This window comes from Bos taurus, chromosome 26 (assembly GCF_002263795.3).
Source record: "Bos taurus isolate L1 Dominette 01449 registration number 42190680 breed Hereford chromosome 26, ARS-UCD2.0, whole genome shotgun sequence".
Classification (NCBI taxonomy): domain Eukaryota; kingdom Metazoa; phylum Chordata; class Mammalia; order Artiodactyla; family Bovidae; genus Bos; species Bos taurus.
In genome coordinates, this window is record NC_037353.1 from 34,399,237 (window position 1) to 34,421,743 (window position 22,507).

At 44.7% G+C, this 22,507-nt stretch overlaps 1 long non-coding RNA gene across 1 annotated transcript; it reads right to left on the reverse strand.

Annotated features, from left to right (window-relative positions):
* Positions 1-224: 224 nt before the first annotated feature.
* Positions 225-21,815, reverse strand: LOC104975998 (uncharacterized). Its single transcript, XR_815760.4, has 3 exons — positions 21,259-21,815; positions 4,063-4,237; positions 225-486 (listed from the first exon to the last, which is right to left on the reverse strand). It is a non-coding gene; the product is annotated as an uncharacterized lncRNA (long non-coding RNA).
* Between the last annotated feature and the right edge of the window lie 692 nt (positions 21,816-22,507).

Genomic DNA, 22,507 nt, shown 5'->3' on the forward strand with positions numbered 1-22,507 from the left:
TGCTCTGAAATGACTTATATGGAAAAATGATCCAGAAAAGGGTGACTATATGTATATGTATAAATGATTCAGTTTGCAGGACACATGAAACTAACATAGCACTATAAATCAACTATAGTCCAATAACATTTTTTTTTTAAAGAAAAACTTTTTTTACTTTATTCCCTCCCCACCCCCACACCCCCCCCCCTTTTTTTTTTCTTTTTTTGAAGGAGAGCAGCAAATGTTTGACGTGGGGTCAGATGCTGCTGCCAGAAACCAGTTTTTCCACAAGACAGTTCCCACATGGGAGTTGTCCTGCTTCTCCCCAGAGTCTCCAAAGCCAGGTTTCAGAGGCTGTTCTGACAGCCCGGACTCGGGCTGATGCCAGGAGTTCCAGGTCTGAAGCACCCCTTGGAGGAGTTTTAGTGTTCTTGACAGACAATTAAAATACTCATGTCTTCATTTGGAGTTTCCATCTCTGTGTTTGAACTGAGCTCCATCCAGCTAAAAAGGGAAAGAACATATTTGATGTTTTCTTTACTGCAAGGTCCAGCCAGATACCAACCAAACTTTATTATCAGTGGCACCAAATTCTGCACCATCTGTCCAACCTGGAGACTCTAAATGACTCCCCAAGGCCACGAAGCTCGTGTGGACTTGGGGTTTGGAAGAGGGCAATCTGGTTCTGGCAAGTGCATGGCAGGCCACCCCCCAAGCCTGAAAACACCCATCGGAATGATTTTAAGTTCAAATGAATATCAGCTGGCTTTAGCCACAGTGCCCCATTTATGTTATAAAATCATGCATTCTTAGAGCTAGAAAGGATCCTGGAGATCTTCTAGGACAACATCCTCATCCTACAGCAGTAAGTTGAAGTGGGTCATTGAAGGAAACCTGCTGGTTGGTAACAGAGATAGGACTGGAACCTAGCCAGGCTTCCTGACCCCCTGGCCCCGATCCAAAATTATATCTGCTCACTACAATTCAGCAGGGTTTCCAGATAACCAAAACATGGAATAGACCCTGCCAGAGGCCCACCAATTTCAGTCTATATTTTCTACGACAGCCTTCCAACAGAACCTAGAGATTTTGACATTTCCTTTCACGGTGTTGGATGTGTCCAGTAGGAGAAAGATGCTCTTTGACTTTTCTTTATAAGTGATCTGTTTATTGAGTTTGCCAGTTGAGTGTTCTATACCCCTTTACCAGATTCATGCTCGGTAAATGTTTCACAAACATCTAGCCCATTTCTTCTGTTTCTGTAGCCCCCAGAAAAGATTGACATGACAAACACCTTCTGGTTCCCTAAGGCAGGCTGAGGTTTAGTAGCAGATAATTAGAATTTTCTGCTATTTGGTTCTGGTGGCTTCAGTTAATGGAGCCATTGAACCAGAAGTTAGGGGGACCTGGGGTTGAGTGTGGCTATGGCCCATCCCTGCCTGGTTCCCCTGGAAAGCTTCAGTCTTAGCCTGGCTTGTAGAAGCCAGGAGGGATGTGAGCAGCTCTGCCCTGGGCTCTGTTTTGACTTGTGCCAACTGCCTGTTTCCTAGGTGGGCATCTGTGCTTTGCTCTTCTATGCCCTTGGCATCATCTACCAGGCTCCTTGCTCTGCTCTACCCTGAACACTCACTCATTCTTCCCCACAACCCTGTCTGTGATAGAAGTCCTAAGAGCTGGGTTCTGGATCCCCTGCCCTTAAGTCCTGCCAACCTCTTGGAACAAGGAACAATCTTAGACTAGACCTCTCTGGTGCCAAAGCCTCACCTGGCTGGGTTGGAATGAAGCACATGGTGGTTCAGAGTCTGTACATCTGTGTACATGCAGGTTCCCAATCTGATGTCCCACCAGGATTGGGAACCACAATCCCATGGACGGAGAAGCCTGATAGGCTGCAGTCCATGGGGTCGCACAGAGTCGGACACGACTGAAGCGACTTAGCAGCAGCAGCAGCAGGCTCAACCTCTCTCTGGCTTCCCTCCTGGTCTCAGCTATCTTTGCCTGGCCCCCTCTGCCACTCCCATTCCTCCTTCAGCCCCCTGGATGGGTCTAATTCCAGATTAATCCCACCCTGTCTTATGGAAGCCAAGAGGGCCAGGCTGGACACCATGACTTAAGGAAGTGCTGACATACACAAATACGCAACCACATGTATGATTTCTCTGGTTATTGGCATGAGAGGCATACAAGACAGAGCATGAAAAACTTGGCCACTAGAAAAACCAGGCTGCTGGGTCTCCTGAGGTGAGTTTGATTATTTATTAATGTCTTTAAAGTGATCTGAGTTTATATGGGAGTAGAAATGCACCCACTTAATGAATATGAAAACTGAGGATCTGAACATGGTGATGGGTCGGTCCTGCCCCCAGACTCAGATGGATGTCACCAACATGTGGAAACTCAGCCATAGGAAAGATACCAAAACAAGACTTTGAATTCTGAGGACATGTTTTTTAAGCCTGTGTGTATGTGCTCCAAGTTGCTTGCTCATTGCAAGGAAAGTTATGACAAACCTAAACAGCATATTAAAAAGCATAGACATAGGTCTGTATAGTCAAAGCTATGGTTTCTCCAGTAGTCATGTACGGATGTGAGAGTTGGAACATAAAGAAGACTGAGTGCCGAAGAATTGATGCTTTTGAATTGTGGTGCTGGAGAAAACTCTTGTGAGTCCCTTGGACAGCAAGGAGAGCAAACCAGAGCAAACCAGTCAATTCTAAAGGAAATCAACCCTGAATATTCATTGGAATGATTGAAGCTAAAGGTTCAATACTTCAGCCACTTAATGCGAAGAGCCAACTGGTTGGAAAAGACCCTGATGCTGGGAAAGATTGAAGGTAAAAGGAGAAGAGCACAGCAGAAGATGAGATGGTTAGATAGCGTTACCGACTCAATAGATGTGAATCTGAGCAAACTCCAGGAGATAGTGGAAGACAGAGGAGCCTGGCATGCTGAGTCCATGGGTAACAGAATCAGACATGACTTAGTGACTGAGCGACAACAACAAATGTGTTGTTTGTGAAAAGTACTAAATCTGGTGATATAACAAAATGGCCTTCGTTTCTATTTACATTTTGTTCATCAAAAATCTGGGTTAACCATTTGCCCCCCTGACAGTTTCCTTCCTGATACAGCTCTCAAAAGGGAATCTAGTCTGGGCCCTTGTCCTAGGCTCAGGACTTTGCCTTTCTTCTGGAGTCCTGAGAAAGGTCACACAGGGAGTGGAGTGGGAACATGCTGATGATCCTTGGGTGGAAAATGGTGCCGACTTAGCAGACAGAGCAGTGGAGGAGGTCCCCTGAGACCCAGGAAGATGAAAGCTCCCAGTGGTTGGGACAGCACATGGAGGCCGATAGTGCTGAGCATGTTATGGAACAATTAGCTTCAGGTCACATTTTTAACTTTTGTTCTGTCCTGACCCCAGTACTTTAGAGATGGAAGATTTGCAGTCAGTTTTGCAGTGATTTCAAAAGGCAATTTCTCACATTATATTTCACTTGTAAATTTTCAAAATGCTCATAAATTGTCTTCAATGGGGTCCCTCAGATGTGGACTCAGGAGAAGGTTTAGGGGCAAGTGATTTACAATGGAGATGCTCCCAGGAGAAACTGGCCAGGGGCTGGGAGAAGCAGCTCCAGCAGCCCAAGGACCATCCTCCAAAGGCGGTCTCAGCTTGGAGCCTTTGGAAGCACAACGCTAAGAAACTGGGGGATAGGCACACAGAACCAGTCAAAGGGCTCTAAGGAAGCCTGGGTACAGCCCTGACAGCGTCTGCTAAGCCTGGGCTACTTTGCTTGGTCCTTAAACAACTCTAGGAGACAGAAGAGAATACAACCTCCATTTACGTCTGGAGTCCCCAACCGTCAGATCTAATGCCTCTGAGGTGGAGCTGAACATGTAATGCACTTGAATCATCCTGAAACCACCCTCCTGCCCCGGCCCTGTGGAAAAACATTGTCTTCCATAGGACAGGACCGTGGTGCCATAAAGTTTAGGGACTGCTGATTACAGAATGTGGGAGCTAAGACAAAGAGAAGCTATGCCCAAGGTCACAGTTTAGATAACGAGGCATATAGGGCTCACCTATCTGTGCTCCGCCTTCCAGGCTCTTCCTTCTCCACCATGTGAGTGCTCGCCTTCCACAATGGTTTTCCACCTGGTCAAGATGATGCATGTCCAATGTGATTAGGAAGTCAAACCAGCTGGAGACTACTTTTGGTTTGTTGATGTTGATTATTTAGCTTTCTAGCCACCTAAACTAGAAGAGATAATCAGGAATTGGAAGAAATTTTGTACTTTTTAATCTCAACGCCTCTGGGAAACAGACATCAGAATAGCATTTCAAGTACATAAATTCGCCACTCTCCTGGCATGCCTTGCTGCATCTCACTTCATACCTATGCTGTTCTCATCTGTGAAATGTACCCACCCCCTCTCACCACTACCAAAGACCCCCACCTAAGCCAGTGAATGAGTCTTGCCAGATCTCCTAAACTTGGGTTGAGTAGCCTTTTGGTGGCATCTTGTCCCGCTTACCTTGTAAAATAAGTTTGCTTCTTTCTGCCCAAAGAGAAAAGTTGCTTTTTAGGACTGGCCTCACATCCAGTGGGGAAGCCCAGGTGGTGCAGTGGTAAAGAATCCGCCTGCCAAGGCAGGAGATGCAAGAGACGTGGGTTTGATCCTTGGGTCAGGACAATCCCTTGGAGTAGGAAATGGCAGCCTGCTCCAGTATTCTTGTCTGGAGAATTTCATGGACAGAGGAGCCTGGTAGGCTACAGTCCATGGGGTCACAAGGAGTCAGACATGACTGAGCACGCACACACACTCACATCTGATGCCACTCTATATTCTCTGCTAAGTACAGCACAATGCTTCAGAAAAAAACGTTTGAAAAGCTTTCAGTCATTCAACTTTGGAGACAGAAATGGAAGCAGGAAGAGCAACCTACCCAGATAAATCACAAGCCACGGGCTTGCAGACACTTCCTCTTGGTTTTCCTCATTGAAACCGAGAAGGACTGAAGAGAACTTGGTTTAAGACCACCCCTTTTAGGGCTAACAAGAAAGAGGTGGGCTCTGGAGTCTACCTGCTTTCCTAAGTGGTTAACTGTGAAGCCTTAGGCAAACCCACTTCACTTTCCTCTGCCTCTGTTTTCTACTCTGTAAAATGGGGTTATTGATAGTACCTTTTTCATAGAATTATGGAGCTTGAGTTTCATGTGTATAAAGACCTTTAAAAGGTACAGAGGAAACACTTTAAATAGATTTATCTATTATTATTACTATTACTGCTGTTATTTTATGAGTCCAAAAGAATAAGGAGTTTGCCTAAACATTTCCTGTCTAGGAAGATTGTACTCAATCGTCAGCTCCTCACTGAAGCCTTCCCTGACCACCCTATAGGAATTTTTCTTCTTTGTATTCTTTGTCTCCCTTCCCTACTTGTCACCTTTTAACCTACCCTGTAATTTACTCACTTTGCACGTTATCTGTTCTCCTCACTAGTGGGGAGGCAAAGGCTGGTTCTCTGCCCATTTTGCTCACAGCTGTGTCCTGTCCCACCCCCTCACCCCCCGAGCCTGGAACAGCACACAGGAGGGGCGCCATAAATATCTACTGAGTGATGAAGTGGCAAATCTGGGACTCAGTGTCACCTTTGGTGGCTGTGGGAACCACCATATGCTGGTCTGGGTGGCGTGGCTTCCGGTGGACAGACCTCCCTCTCCGTACCCCCACCCCCAGCGCCCACAAATATGCAGTGAGACTTCAGAGGTAAATCACAGAAAAGGTTCCACGTCTCTGCCCAGGTGCTACATGATTTAGAAGGCAGGACAGTTGGGCTGCCAGTCAGAACCACATCCCAGGCCCAGGTTGGCCTCTCTCTAGGCGTGTGTACCTTGGAGAAGGGCCCTCTGTCTCTTGGGATCTTCCTCTGGGCATGGTAGTCTCCAGGCTTCTCCCAGCTTCCTCGATCTCAGTTTTAATTAAGGCTTGCTTACTTGCAGAACAAAGAACACTTAGATCTCCCTGGCCTTCCTTGTTACACCTGGTTTTAAAATCAGCAAGGGCCACTCTGGGCACCGTTGCTCTCCATGCAGCCAGCCCTGGCCCCAGAGAGAGGAAGGGAAATGAGTAGGCTACACTGGCCGCCCCGGCCAACTCTCCCAGGACTGGCTCTCGTGCAACCCCAAGCAGCAGAGCCTGAACACTTGCTGAATCCTTTGAAGCTGGGACTGTTGCTCGGGGCTGGGGCTGGGAGGGGGCGGCAGGCAAGTGTCAGCCTGGGCAAGCTTTTGGCTTCTTTTTTTTCCCCCCTTATTGCAGAGAATTTCCGCTTCCAATGGCATTCATCTTCCCCCGGAACTCCCTTCAGCTAAAAGAGAAAAGAAAAAGCAAACAAAAGAAACTCTCCCTGGACAAGGAGATTTTCTTTCTCTGACTGTGAGTCCCTGATAAGAAAAACCCTCTGCCAACTGCAGCATCCTGCTCTAGACCTGCCTGCTACTCTTCTCCTTGGTGAGGCCATTGTGTCTCTCTGTCTCCCAGACCCACTTTTTAATAACAACTTATACACATTGCCTGCTAGACAATGTGTTTTAAAAAGATAAAAATGCCCATATTATCTTTTCTAATCTGAGACACTCTTTCACTTTAATAATGAAACCCGCAGGCCTGAACCCACCAGAGACTGAATTCTGCTGTATGGGGCAGAATCACCATCCAATATGGAAGCCATCTGCCACATACGGCTTCCTGGGCACTGGAGATGTAGTGACTCCCAAACTAAGATAAGTTGTAATTGTACATACACGCCAGGTTCCAAAGGCTTAATATGACCAATATGTAAAAATGGTAAGTTTTATACTGATTACCTGTGGACATGATAATGTTAGGGATATATCGGGTTAAATAGATGACTGAAATTAATTTTTACTTTTTTAATGTGACCACTAGGAAATTTAAAATTATGTAGAGATACCAAAGGAAAATTTTATGCAAAGATGGGCTCGATAAAGGACAGAAATGGTATGGACCTAACAGAAGCAGAAGATATTAAGAAGAGATGGCAAAAATACACAGAAGAACTGTACAAAAAAGATCTTCACGACCCAGATAATCACGATGGTGTGATCACTGACCTAGAGCCAGACATCCTGGAATGTGAAGTCAAGTGGGCCTTAGGAAGCATCACTACGAACAAAGCTAGTGGAGGTGATGGAATTCCAGTTGAGCTATTTCAAATCCTGAAAGATGATGCTGTGAAAGTGCTGCACTCAATATGCCAGCACATTTGGAAAACTCAGCAGTGGCCACAGGACTGGAAAAGGTCCGTTTTCATTCCCATCCCAAAGAAAGGCAATGCCAAAGAAAGGCAATGCCAAAGAATGCTCAAACTACCGCACAATTGCACTCATCTCACACGCTAGTAAAGTAATGCTCAAAAGTCTCCAAGCCAGGCTTCAGCAATATGTGAACCATGAACTTCCCGATGTTCAAGCTGGTTTTAGAAAAGGCAGAGGAACCAGAGATCAAATTTCCAACATCCTCTGGATCATGGAAAAAGCAAGAGAGTTCCAGAAGAGCATCTATCTCTGTTTTATTGACTATGCCAAAGCCTTTGACTGTGTGGATCACAATAGACTGTGGAAAATTCTGAAAGAGATGGGAATACCAGACCACCTGATCTGCCTCTTGAGAAATTTGTATGCAGGTCAGGAAGCAACAGTTAGAACTGGACATGGAACAACAGACTGGTTCCAAATAGGAAAAGGAGTTCGTCAAGGCTATATATTGTCACCCTGTTTATTTAACTTATATGCAGAGTACATCATGAGAAACGCTGGACTGGAAGAAACACAAACTGGAATCAGGATTGCTGGGAGAAATATCAATAACCTCAGATATGCAGATGACACCACCCTTATGGCAGAAAGTGAAGAGGAACTAAAAAGCCTCTTGATGAAAGTGAAAGTGGAGAGTGAAAAAGTTGGCTTAAAGCTCAACATTCAGAAAACGAAGATCATGGCATCCGGTCCCATCACTTCATGGGAAATAGATGGGGAAACAGTGGAAACAGTGTCAGACTTTATTTTGGGGGGCTCCAAAATCAGTGCAGATGGTGACTGCAGCCATGAAATTAATAGACGCTTACTCCTCGGAAGGAAAGTGATGACCAACCTAGATAGCATATTCAAAAGCAAAGGCATTACTTTGCCAACAAAGGTTCGTCTAGTCAAGGCTATGGTTTTTCCTGTGGTCATGTATGGATTTGAGAGTTGGACTGTGAAGAAGGCTGAGCGCCGAAGAATTGATGCTTTTGAACTGTGGTGTTGGAGAAGACTCTTGAGAGTCCCTTGGACTGCAAGGAGATCCAACCAGTCCATTCTGAAGGAGATCAGCCCTGGGATTTCTTTGGAAGGACTGATGCTAAAGCTGAAACTCCAGTACTTTGGCCACCTTATGTGAAGAGTTGACTCACTGGAAAAGACTCCGATGCTGGGAGGGATTAGGGGCAAGAGGAGAAGGGGATGACAGAGGATGAGATGGCTGGATGACATCACTGACTCGATGGACGTGAATCTGAGTGAACTCCGGGAGTTGGTGATGGACAGGGAGGCCTGGCGTGCTGCGATTCCTGGGGTCGCAAAGAGTCGGACACGACTGAGCAACTGATCTGATCTGATCTGATATGGCTCACATTACATTCTATGGATTGTGCTTTTTCTTTTCTCTTTCAGCTGAAGGAAGTTTCTGGGGAAGATGAATGTCATTGGGAGCGGAAATTTCTTATTTTCTTAGAATTACTTCTAGTTTCTACATTCTAGCAAAGAAGACTAATATTTTGCCCTGCGCATCTTCCTTGGATATTCAAATCCACATTTCCCAGACTGCAAGATGAGAAAGAACAATCCTTTATTTCTTGCTAGTTACTGGCTCCAAAAGTCCGGAGAAGGGAGGTAAGCACAGGACTCTGGTCAGTTAGTCAAGTTAAAGGAGGATAATAAGTTCCCATTTTCCCCATAAAGAAGCTATGGTAGTTTCCGCAGTGGACGACCATCATTTCCAATTGTACCTTTTACTTAGAAATACTCGTTATTTCAGAATCTTATTTGTAAAACCACTGTTTTCCTAATTAACCAATTAGCAGAAAGTGCTTGGAAAGGCATTTGTGAGCAGCTGAGTTAGGGATAGCTCTGCTGGAACTCTTTAAGGATAAATCGTATGTTTGTTGCTATTCACTATCTTAACCTGCACCTTGGAAGAGCGGTTATAAGACTGGTACCCAGGAGACACGAATGCCAACCCCAGATCTTTGACTAGTAACTGCATGACCTTAAGAAAGCCACTTCTCTAGCCTGCAATTCTGTCATCCATAAAGCTGGCAGGTGGCTTCGAAAGTTCCTTGTTCCATTTGGACTAGATTTAAAATTCTAGACTTGAAAATAAACACTCGATTCTTCAATATGCATCTTGAGTAAGACAAGCTTAATGATAATGTCATATTCAAGATGCAATAACAAAAAATTGAATTTTTGTAGCCAATTTTTCGACATTATGCAGGTGTTTCTGATTATCTTATAAAGATTTTTCCTCTTTTAAGTTTGGGATTATCAAATCTAAGGAGTAGAAGGACCTATAACATGTTCATAATTATTTTATAGTAAAAACCACATCTGGTTTGTGCAAATCACCCCATAGTAGCAGTTTGGTAATAAATATTAAGATTGGCAAAACTCATCTCCTGTGATCCCTTCTTGGAATCCATCATAAGGAAATTATCAGGAATTTGAACAGAGATTTGTATGGGGACATAACACTGTGAATCAACTACACTCAATATAAAATAAAAATGAATTTGAATTTTAAAAGACTCATATGGAGAGTTAATAAGCAAGGCTACTTAACATATAACAGCAATAATAATAAAGTTCAGATGTCCAGTAACAGGTGAACAGTAAAAATAGATGAGTAAATCCATACATTATTATTATTAAGATTATTATTACAGAAATTGCTTTACAAAGCTATTTCACAGCACAAGAAAGTATTTTTTCTATTTTTAAAATTTGAAGAAAATTCTTCAATCCTAACAATAGTTTTCTCCAAGTAGTGAAATTTATGAGTGACTTATTTTATATTTTTCTATTTTCCAAATTCATTAATAATTCTAATTACCATGATAATCAGAAAAATGATGACTTGAAAAAAAGAAGGCCGTTGTATTTTCCAAGCCTGACAATGACCTAGGCTTTATTTGATTCTGTGATGGACTTGTGGCTGAGCCAGAGTACATGGCGATCTACATGTTTTAGAACAAGACAGAGAAGTGTTCAGCAAAGGCTTGATTAATGACTGAATGAAGAATTGGAGAGAAAATATAAATCATGATGAGTTAAATAAAATAACTTTAACTTTTCAGGATTAATTTTTAAATGAATGGTATAAAAAACTGAGTTGAGAGGGAGAACAATCACAACGAACTTCAGCTGAAAAACAAGACCTTATGGAAGAAACCTGCATTAGCTTACCAGGACTGCCATACAAAAACACCCCAGACCAGGTGGCCTACACAATAGAAATGTATTTCTCACAGTTTGGGAGGCTAGAAGTCCAAGGTGTGGGCAGGTGTGGCTTCTCTACAGGCCTTGCTCCTTGGCTTGCATGTGGCCACCTTCAGGCTGTGTCCTCACGTGGCCTTTCCTGAGTGTGTGCATCCCTCGTGTCTCTCCACGTGTCTAAATATTTTCTTATCAGGACCCCATTCATATTGGAATAGGCCCCACCCCAAGGGCCTCATTTTAACCTAATCATCTCTTTAAAGACTTTGTTTACGAACACAGGTTCTTTCTGAGGTCCTGGGGCTTAGGGCTGCATGTGAATTTGGAGGGACACAATTCTGCCCTTGACAATCCTGATCCCAAGTGATTCCATGAACCTAAAATCTCCCAAGTGGTCCTTGGAGGAGCAGGGAATGGACTTAATTCTCTGGCACTTCCTGCCAACACTGTCCCCCTCCCCACTGCCAGAGATGTGTCAGAATCTGAATTGGAGACACCAGAGACTTCAGTGGAGCCAAAGGTCCCTTTGGGAATGTTTTTGGAAGAAAAGTGAGGAACCACATTAGAAGAGTAAGAATGCAGTAAATCCTTTCATCCTTGGCCAAGAAATCAGATGTAACTCTAGATATTAGAGGATCACTGCTGCCCTGTGCTTAGTTACTCAGTCATGCCCAACTCTGCGACCCCATGGACTGCAGCCTACCAGGCTCCTCTGCCCATAGGATTCTCCAGGCAAGAACACCGAAGTGGGTTGCCATGCCCTCCTCCAGGGGACCTTCCCAACCTAGGGATCAAACCTGGGTTTCCCACACTGCAGACAGATTCTTTACCATCTGAGCTACCAGAAGATCATTAGACAAATATTAATAAAATAAACTTGTGTAACTTCCTTCTTCTTTTTTTTTTTTAATTCTAAAAATGACTATTCCACATGAGACTTCAGAGGTATTGGTTGTTAATACGCAGCATTTAAATAGAGATAATCTTGGCAAACAAGTCTTAGGGTTAAAAGAAAAGATAGTCTTTGTTCCATTAAATAAAAATATCACAGAATTGAACAAACACGACTCTGTTTCATTGCGCCTGCACAGCCAAAGCAGAAAGTCAAGTCAATTATCTAGATAATCCTGTTTTATTTATGAAGCTTTTATTTCTAGTGGAGGATGCTTATCTAGTACTATTACTATTAGAAAATAATTAAATCCTGAGCCCTTTAAGTGCTAGAGGTAAAATGGATATTCCTTCCAGAATTTTGGTTTTTGAGTTCCTGCATTGTGCAGGCTGTCTGATTTTTCCTTAACCTTTGACTTCCTCTGCTACCCTCTCAAGTTGCCAAGTTCCCCACCAAGAGATCCCTAGAGGAAGGCAGTTACAAGAAAACTGTCAACTGGCTGTGATGGAGCCTGCTTTTCTTATTGAAATGGAGATTTAAGGTCAGGGAACCAAACAAAAACCAAAACAGAACAAGCTCATCAAAATGCAGTCCCCTAAATTGAGACTAACAGTGTTTAACTCTTTATTTAAAAGAGAGATGGGAGAGAATGCCGCTGGCTTTCCAGAAAACAGGGCAGTTTCCCTTCCTGAGACAACATAGATTTCGTTGTCTTCTATTTTAAGACTCAGCCATATATTTCATCCCTTCCCTGTTGTCTTTTACCTTGTCTCTCTCAGTGACTTCTAATTTTTTTTTAATCTTTGCAAGCCACCTTAAATTGTTTTTAGAACAAGACACACATAGAGACACACTTATCCTAACAAATAATACTTGAAAGCGCTCATTGATCATGCCGCTGCTCAGGCTTTTTCTTCTCTCCACTTTGTCTCCTGAAAGCCTGGCATGTGCAAAAGGAAACAGCCCCGGTCTTATCCATCTATTCAAGTCCCTCCATATCCACTTCAGATTGGTTCCAGGATCTTTGCCCCTCTCCTCATCCTCCTCAGATACCAAATCAAAGGATGCTAAAGTCCCTTATGATAAATGGTGTGGTATTTGTGTATAACTTCCATACATTCTTTTGTATATTTTAAATCATCTTTAAGTTACTTAGAATAACTAACAATGTAAGTGCTATGTAAATAGGTGTAAATACAATGGAAATGGAAATAGTAATACAATGGAAATAGTTGCTGTGCTGTGCTTAGTCACTCAGTCATGTCCAACTCTTTGTGACCCCATAAACTGTAGCCTGCTAGGCTCCTCTGTCCATGGGCATCCTCCAGGCAAGAATACGGGAGCAGGTTGCCATACCCTCCTCCAGGGGAACTTCCAGACCTAGGAATCAAACCGGTGTCTCCTGCATTGCAGGCAGATTCTTTACCAGCTGAACTGCCAGGGAAGCCCAAATCTGCTGCTGCTTGGCAAATTCAAGTTTTGCTTTTTGAACTTTCTGGAATTTTTTTTTTTTTTTTTGGCGGGGGGTGGCCACACCTAGCAGCCTGTGGGATCTTAGTTCTGCAACCAGGGATTAAACCCACGCCTCCTGCAGTAGGAGCTCAGAGTCTTAACCACTGGCCTGCCAGGGAAGTTCCCATTTTTCTGAGTGTTTTTGATCCAAGGTTGGTTTTCTCCACAGATGCAGAACACGTGGATGCAGAACTCACAGACACAGAGGTGCAACTGCATTCTCAAATGAGTGTTGACAGAACTGAAGTACAGAGAACATCCAACGGAGGGTCCCTTACTGTGCCCCGAGATTGTAACCATGTGTGATGGAACGAGGGCTTCCAACGTGGTGCAAATGGTAAAGAACCCACCTGCCAATGCAGGAGACAAGAGATGTGGGTTCAATTTCAATGTGGGTTGGAAAGATCCCCTGGAGGAGGACACAGCAACCCACTCCAGTATTCTTGCCTGGACAAGCCCATGGACAGAGGAGTCAGGCAGGCTATGGTCCACAAAGAGTCAGGTCACAAAGAGTCAGGTACAACTGAAGCGACTTAGCACACATGCACACTATAGAATGAATGCTTATGTTCCCCCTGAAAGTCCTGTGTGGAAGCCCTAACCTCCTATGTGATGGTATTTGGGTCCTGCCAACAAAAGAATGTCCCTTGCCATCTGGTTCTTCAAGAATTAAGTCATTAGCTACTGCAGTCACTGACCTTCAACAGATCCTAAAAGGAATTCAGGGTGGAGATCAGGAATGAAGCACTCTGTGCTCTGAGAAAACTGGCAAAACAAGTATTCAAGGAGTTAGCTATTTTCAAGAGAAAATTTGTGAACCCCAGTTCTTGCATCTTCCCATACATAAAAAAGCACCAAAGCCATTAACTAGGATGTTGGTTTCTTATGACTAGCAGCAGCATCTACTGAGATGTGTGCCTGGTTGCGCATCTCTCTTCTCCAAAATCACATATATGCTGACCTCTGCCCTACCCCACCTCTTTGGAGAAGTTCCTCAGAGTTACCTGAGAGACTGTCTCCCAGGCTATAGTCCTCAGTAATTCCCCCAACTAAAATGGAAACTGACACCTCTCACATTGCTTTTATTTCAGTCAATATTCCTTTGGGAGGAAAATAAGTTTAGATGAGATCCTGAGAGTACAGTCCCCAAGATGGCTCAGTGCTCTTATAACCCTGGTGGTTCAGTGGTAAGAACTCCACATTTCATTGCAGGTGGCCCAGGTCTGATTCCTGGTCTATGGCACTGCCAAGAAAAATAGAAGAAGAAGAGAATGAGATATTAGAGCTTCCTCTCTCCACCACACATCAAGACACGTCAAGAAATGGGCAGTCTGCCAGTCAGGAAGTGGGCCCTCACTAAGAACTGAGCCTGCTGGCACCTTGATCTTGGGCTTTCCAGCTTCCAGAATCCGAGAGAAAAAAGTGTGTGTTGCTTAAGCCACCCAGTCTGTGGACTTTTGTTTTAGCAGCCGGAGCCCTGGCCAGACACCGAAAGTAAAGCAACAAACCTCCCAGCATTCTTGCCATCAAGACACTTGGCAGGTCACGTCCATGGACCACAGACAGCTCTGATGGGTTTCCATCACCTCCTAGGCAAGAGACTGGTGAAGCCTTTTTGAGCCCAGAGGATCTCTGAGGCTTCATATCATTTCTTTCTCTCTTAGAAAAATTGGAAGCACCTGTCCTTAAACATCTGCGGCTCAAACTAGCATATTTTATGCTCATAGGATTTGGTGGCGCTTCACAGAAAGTAAAATCTTCCTCTCATGTGTTCCTGGGAACTGACCTTTTCTCTGACTGCTAATGTTGCAGTTTCCATAAAGTTTCACCATGTGCCATCTCTCTAAATTTATGGCTAATTTACTTTTTTTCTCCCCATCCCATTCAGTGAAAGCCAGTCACAAAAAATTACACATTGCATTTTTCAGTCCAGGCAGGCGGTCCAGTTGACGACAATATGTTAATTACAGAACTTTGCGCTGTTCATCTAAATGAAGACTGATATGGTCTAATTGTCTGAATTGGTTGGAGGGTGGGTGCAATTCTAAAACCTGTGCCATTGCCAAAATAATCTGCTGCCTAATAAGCAAGCTGATTGTGTTTCTCTGAAGCGATTTTGCATAGAGCACTCTGGGGAGCCAGGGGTCCCACTCAACCACCTCCGACACTCTTAGTCCTCTCTGGCCTTCAGATTTCCGGCAGAACTTAGACTCTAGCTCATGGAGTCACAGGCCAGCCCCTGGGTCCCAACTGCATCAAACCATTGTCAAAGTTCTCAAGGGCTCCTCTGGAAATCCCACAGGCTTAGGCTTGGGTGAGGGGCCTGGGGGATTCACAGCCAACCCTACTGCTCCCTGAGTACTCATTCCAGTGCGTCCGATCCCCTCTTTCTCACTTTTGTTCTGGCCTTGGTCAGTTCCCAGGGTCATGTCTTTTGGAAAGCTGTGTATGGGAAGGGCTGTATATCCACACTTGGGCCCAGTGGTTCTCAATCAGACAACACTGTACCCTCAGGAAGCTCATGGAAATGCGTAAAGACCTTTCCGAGGATTGTTGAAACAATGAGTTGGCAGATTCTCCTAGCATTTTAGCACCTGGATCAGGGTTGCTAAATGTTCTGAAATGCATGGGGCACCCCTACACGCTGCCCCAGATGTTTGGAGTGACACTCCTCCTAGAGAAATAATGGTCATCAAAACTAGGGCACAAGAGCCCCATTCTAACAAACTGATATATTCTGGAGCCCCCTTTCTGCTTAAGTGAGAGCTTCTATGGAGCCTGAGTGACTTGGGAATTTGCCATCTGTGTCCTTCTGCCCAGACCATAAGCATCTTGAGGGCTGATGCTATTTCTGATCCTTTGAATGGCATCTGCGACATAGTAGATTCCAATTAGGTCTGTTGAACTCAACGAACTGAATTACATTTCACTATTTCATGAGAATATGAACAAAGATCCAAACACATAAAGTCTGAGAAGGATAAAAACCCTGATTGGACTTGACAAAAATACTTTGTAAGGGGCAGTGAATAGGAAGTATATTTACTGTTCCTTAGAAAGTGGGTTCATTATCCCTTCCCCATGGCTTCTATTTGTACCCCATCCCTGCCTCCGCTGGCCTGGCCAAGAAGAATTCAGTAAATATCCCCAAATCAACTTCTGGGCTTTATGCTGATCAAGTAGTGAATCAGAGCAAAGAATAAGGTGACAAAGAAACAGCTGAGCTTTGGAAATGGGCACAAGTTAACACCCTAGAAGGTAAAGGGGGATCTGAAAGGAGGGAAGGGTCAGGAGAGCCAGACTGTGGGCAGAGCCCTGGTGGGAAGTGTTTGGACAAGGGAGGGTAGGGGATGGGACCAGGCTCAGCAAGGAGAATTTGGAAGCATAGTCTGAGGGGCTTTAGGTCCTTCACACCGGTTTTATTCGTTTGTTGAACTTTCTCGTACATGAGGGAGGTCACAAAGTCAATAAATAGTTGACCATTATATAAGCATCTAGGGCTTCCCTGGTGGCTCAGTGGTAAAGAACGTGCCTGCCAAAATGCAGGAGATGCAAGCTCAGTTTCTGGGTTGGGAAGATCCTCTGGAAGAAGAAATGGCAACCCACTCCAGTATTCTTGTCTGGGAAATCCCACGGACAGAGGAGGCTTGAGGGCTACAGTCCATGGGGTTGCAGGGAGCCAGACACGACTGAAGTGACTGAGCACACATAGGTTACAAGGATGGAGTGCTACTGGTTTAGTTAAGGTTCCAGAAACAGAGCTTGAAACAGGAGTTTGAAGCAAGTGATTTATGAGAGAGTGCCTCTCAGAAAAACCTCCATGGAAGGGCAAGAAGGAGGGCAGAGCAAGGATGGGTCTGATAAAGTTAAGCTGCGACCAGAGCATTTCCATATGGCAGTCACACTGTCCTGGGAGGCAAGGGGGCTGGCCCTGTGCCCCCTGCTGTGTTGGGGGGCAAGCAGCTTGGAGATGAGGGCTCTGGTCTGGTGAAAGGATATGGCTGCTTCTTTTGGAGGAATGCCATACTTTCATGACTCACGTATGCAAACCACCCACAGGCTAGAGAGCTGAGATGGTTATTCCTGGAAACAGGAATAAACTATGGTCCAGTTATGAAGTGATTCCTCTAGCTAAGAGATGTCCATGGTAAAGAACTTTCCAGTGTGAGAACTGAGGCTGAGAGGGTGAAGGCAACCGATGACTGACATGGAGGGAACGTAGCTATTACCTGCTGCTGCTGCTGCTAAATTGCTTCAGTCATGTCTGACTCTGTGCAACCCCATAGACAGCAGCCCACCAGGGTCCCCTGTCCCTGGGATTCTCCAGGCAAGAATACTGGAGTGGGTTGCCATTTCCTTCTCCAATGCATGCATGCATGCTAAGTCGCTTCAGTTGTGTCCAACTCTGTGTGACCCCATGGACAGCAGCCCACCAGGCTCCTCTGTCCATGGGATTGTCTAGGCAAGAATACTGGAGTGGGTTGCCATTTCCTTCCCCCAGCTATTACCTGCTACATGGAAAAATATGGACACAGCAATTTTTGGAAAAGTTTTATGTTTTAATTGGAAGATAATCGCTTTATAATGTTGTGTTGGTTTCTGCCATACAACAATGCGAATCAGCCATAATTATATATATATATACATCCCCTCCTTCTTAAGCTTCCCTCGCCCTGTCCCATCCCATTGCTCTAGGTTATCACAGAGCACCAGGCTGGGCTCCCTGTGTTATACAGCAGCTTCCCACTAGCTATCTATTTTATACGTGATAGTATATATACATCAACACTAGTTTCTCCATCCATCCTACCCACACCTTCCCCCACAGTGGACACAGCACTGTTTTAAGAAGAAAGGAAAAAAATAACTTAATACACAAGTTTACTGCTTGTAAAACCCAACATCACAAAATACCCTGATAAGAATCGACGCCAGAGAGGCATTTTAAATAGTTAGCATCTTCTTCTGCAGTGGATGTAATTACCACTCTGCTTTGTACATCTGTGTTTGCTGTACCCTCCAAATGGAACAGGATGCCATTTCACTGATTTGGCAGATTCATCCACCTGGCTTTTGAGCACTTGGTCACTTTTCAGTCTGGTGGTGAATGCTTCCCCACCCACTTCAGCGTGTAGGCTGGTCCCTCCCACCCCAAGCTCCCAAATCCAAGAGAAAAAGAAGAGAAGTCAAGGAGAACTCAACACAGGATGGTTGATTTTTCCATTGATTGTCTGCTTTCTGATCCTTCCAGAAAATGCAATTGGCTAGTTCAGTGGGCACTGGGGGAGCAGGGGCAGCTTAGCAACCCAGAAATGACAAATGCCAATGACACACCCTGAGGGATAATATCTGCTCGTTGACAAAGAGGGAAGGTCCCAGTGAGGCGTGGAAGGACGCAGCTGAGTCCAGTGGCTGGGAGGCACAGTCACTGCCATCCCAGGGCGCTTGAATCTGATCTTCTGACCCAAAGAGTCATCTCATCTGGGTTTCCTCCTGGTTTCTTGCACCATTTGTAATCATCAAGATAGCACTGATTTCAAGGAAGAAACTTCCCTTATGGCTAGACACTGTGTCAACTCATGATTTTCCCAGCTCAGAAATTCTAGAGTGATGAGACTGTGTCCTTCAGGGTGGGGTGCAGCCTTCCACCCTCTCCAGCCTGTGTACAGAGGAGACTTGCTCCCCAGAAATCAGCCTCTATGGGTGAGTTTGCAGTGCTCAGGGCTGGCCCAGAAAAGTCTAGAGCCCTTAATCGCATGAATAAACAAGGCTTATTCTCTGCCAAAGGTAACTGTCAACTCTGTCCTAGAGTCCCAGTGAGTTTCTCCCTTCAGCCTCCCTCCTGTCCCCTAAGACACCCTCTGGAGTAGGAAAGTGAGTCATGAAGTATTGCATCTGTCAGGGATGCTGACATCGTCCAGCTTAGGGGGCTCACTTTCCCTTAGTGGTCATCAAACAAAAGTAAATCATGAACAGGAGTTGGCTCTAGTCAGAGCAGAGAGGACACTAACTCCAGGCTTACTGACCTACCCACATCCACTGACCCTGGAGCCCCCTGGAGTCCTCAGAGCCATTTGGAAACCACTGATCTACAGCAACTCCTTTTGATGTACATAAAGAAAACCCTGGCTACAATGGACAATTATTTAGTTGCTAAGTCATGTCCGACTCTTGCAACCTACGAATTATAGCCCTCCAGGCTCCTCTGTCCATGGGATTTCCCAGGCAAGAAAATTGGGTTGAGTTGCCATGTCCTTCTCTAGGGGATCTTCCTGACCCAGGAACCAAACCTGGGTCTTCTGCATTGGCAGAAGGATTCTTTACCACTGAGCCACTAGGGAAGCCCAGTGAACTATTACACAGCCATAAAAAAAGAAAATAAATGAAATGTTGCCATTTGCAACAACATGGCTGGAGCTGAAGGCTATTATGTTTTGTGAAATAAGTCACAGAAAGACAGTTACTGTATGCTATCACACTGTGGAATCTAAAAAAATAAAACAAACCAGTGAATATTAATAATAAAAACAGAAACAGACTCACAGATATAGAGAACTAGTGGTTACCAGTGGGGAGAAGGATGAGAGGTAGGGAACTAAGAGACAAAAACTACTGTGTATAAAATGAATACGCTATAAGAATATATTGTACAGCACAGGGAATAGTATCAATATTTTATAATAACTTTAAACAGAGTATAAAGTATAAAAATTTTGAATCACTCTATTGTATACTTAAAACTAATGTAATATCATAAATCAACCATACATCAGTAATAATTTTTAAAAAGAACATCTAATTTTATACTTTGGGGAAAAAAGAAAAAAAAGCAAATGCTGGCCTAAAAGGGAAACCTGTATTTCCAAGTCTCAGGAGATCTGCGGGGGAGATGGGCCTGGGTCCCTCCTGTGTCCCGATGCATATGGCCTGTCCCACGGGCCTGACCAGGCTCCTGCTGGGACTGTGTCCCTTCCCAGGTCAACCCTGCTCCTTGGTCAAGGCTCCACATGAAAGACCAGACTTGGTTTTCGTGGTTCTCGTTCTCGGGCCCCTGACTCTTCAGCACCACAGCCTCAAGGCCGCCTGCCCTACACCCACTGTGCGGGTCCTGGAAGGTGACACCCAGGCTGGGGCAGCCACTGTTTGCCTTGCCCAAGCAGAGGACGAGCGTGACTCTGTTTGATGTTGCTAAGGAAATAAAAAAAAATAAAACCACAGGCTCCACAGTGAGGTTTGGGTATGACTGTGCAGCACCGTCTCCCAGGGCGGCGGGGCTTGGAGCCAGGGCTGGGCTGAGATGAGAACCACGGCTTGGGAGAGGGTGTGGGGGGAGAGGGGACAGGAAGACAGCCGCCGTGTGATGAGGAGACAGAAAAGTGACAAGGGAATGACACTACTCTTTGGGGAGTCTGCGTGGTGCCCTTTATTTATTTGTATATATTTGGCTGGGCTTCCCTGGTGGTTTAATTAGTAAAGAATCTGCCTGCAATGCGGGAGACCTGGGTTCGATCCCTGGGTTGGGAAGATCCCTTGGGAAGATCCCCTGGAGAAGGGACCCGCTACCCACTCCAGTATCCTGGCCTGAAGAATTTCGTGGACTGTATAGTCCATGGGGTCACACAGAGTCGGACACGACTGAGCGACTTTCACTTTCATATATTTGGCTGCACTGGGTCTTAGTTGTCCCACAAGGGGTCTTGGATCTTCACTGCGGCATGCGGGATCTAGTTCCCCAATCAGGGATCGAACCCAGGCCCCCTGCGTTGGGAACGAGAAGTCTTAGCCACTGAACCACCAGGAAGCCCCCGAAGGGCATTCCTTAACACCAGAAAGGATGCAGACTTAGCACCTCTGAGTCTCTCCTTTTCTCTCGCTTCTCTTTCTGCTCTTGCTCTCTGTCTTTGCCCTCGGTCACTTGTTTCCCGTCCCCTGGCTTCTTTCACTCCCTCACTCTCTCTGTGTTTACACAAGCCCATGGCTCTGTGGGTCTCTTTTCCTTCTGTGCTTCCATTTCTCCATCTCTCTGCTTTCCCTTTGGCCATTCGCATGAACACCACATACACGCACACATGATACACACAGGAACACATACACAGTCACATGATACACACAGGAACACATACACAGTCACATGATACACACAGGAACACATACACAGTCACATGATACACACAGGAACACATACACAGTCCCACACAGCTCACACTCTCCCAGACTCACACTCTCACCCGTCGATAGAAACTTGCACGTCCCCACTCCCCGCTCCCTGTCTAGGCTAAGGTGAGTAAACTCAGGAGGAGACCAACTGGATACTCACAGGCTTGTTGACATCTCTTCGTATTAAGAGCGATTAGTAACCATAGGGGTGTCTTGGTTAATCAAATATCTGAGGTTCAGGACCAATAAGCTGGGAGGCCTCGTATATGAAACTTGTTCCAGCCACATCACCCCCTGGAAGGGAGCCTCCTGTCTCAGTCACTTAAGCAGGTGGTGACTCTGTCAGCTGTAGCCAGACTGCTAAGAACTGGAACATCTCATATGCCTTTTGAAGACGGTTGTGGTTAGAGTTTGGAGGCCTGTGTTGGTTTAGATTTTCTGAGCCTGGCTTTAGAAAGGAAGTATTATTTTGAGGAAGGAGATCATAATCACGCTAGTTTGTCTGATTTGGCAGTTCTCCTCTTGTATAAAAACTCCTCAGGAGGGATGCAGGTTTTGCCATGTAAGTCAAAAGGAAGATGGTAGCGTCACCAGGTCAAAGAAAAGAGAGAGACCTAAGGAAATCTAAGTTTTCACCAGCCTTGCTACAGATCAAGAGGTTGGTACCATTGCCAGTTCAGCTCCTGTGGCCTCGTTTACCTATTCTCACCATGCCAACAGACCCCTAGCGGTGGGACTACCAATGAAAGCATTTGTGCAGAAAATTATTTATCAGGGTTGAAGGGTAACAAACAGGAAACTGCAAAATATTTTTATTTCATTTTAATTCATGCAAGGCAAACACATGAGTTATGATTCCCTGTTGCATTGTTATTTGGAGCCACTTATCGTAAAGACAAGTAGCCTTTCAGCTATAGTGACTGTACCTGAACAGAAAACCAGGAAATGTAATCTGATAAGAATAAAGAAAGTAGGAGAGAATCTTTAAAATTGGAATCATTCCAGAAAATCTGCAACACATGGTAGCTTTCCAATACTGAGTGATCCTCAAGGGTGATGCTATTACATGGGATAATAGTTTATGTTCAACGAAATCCCCCCAACACATCACCAAAATGTTAAATAAAGTTTAATGCATTCTGTTTAAGTAGAAAGGAATATATATATATGTATAAATTCATACATCTACAAAGAAATATATGATATATATGACTCATATGTATGATTCACAAAGGACTTAATCTTCCCAAACATTATAATGTTAAAGTTGAATGTTTAACTCAAAATGTTAAAAATGAAACCTCCTAAAAGTTAAAAATGTTCATCTTATAAAATGTTTAAACTAAAAGATGTTTCAGGTCTTAAATGAGTATACCCTCAGCTTTTTTAGAAAAACTCAATTGTCATCA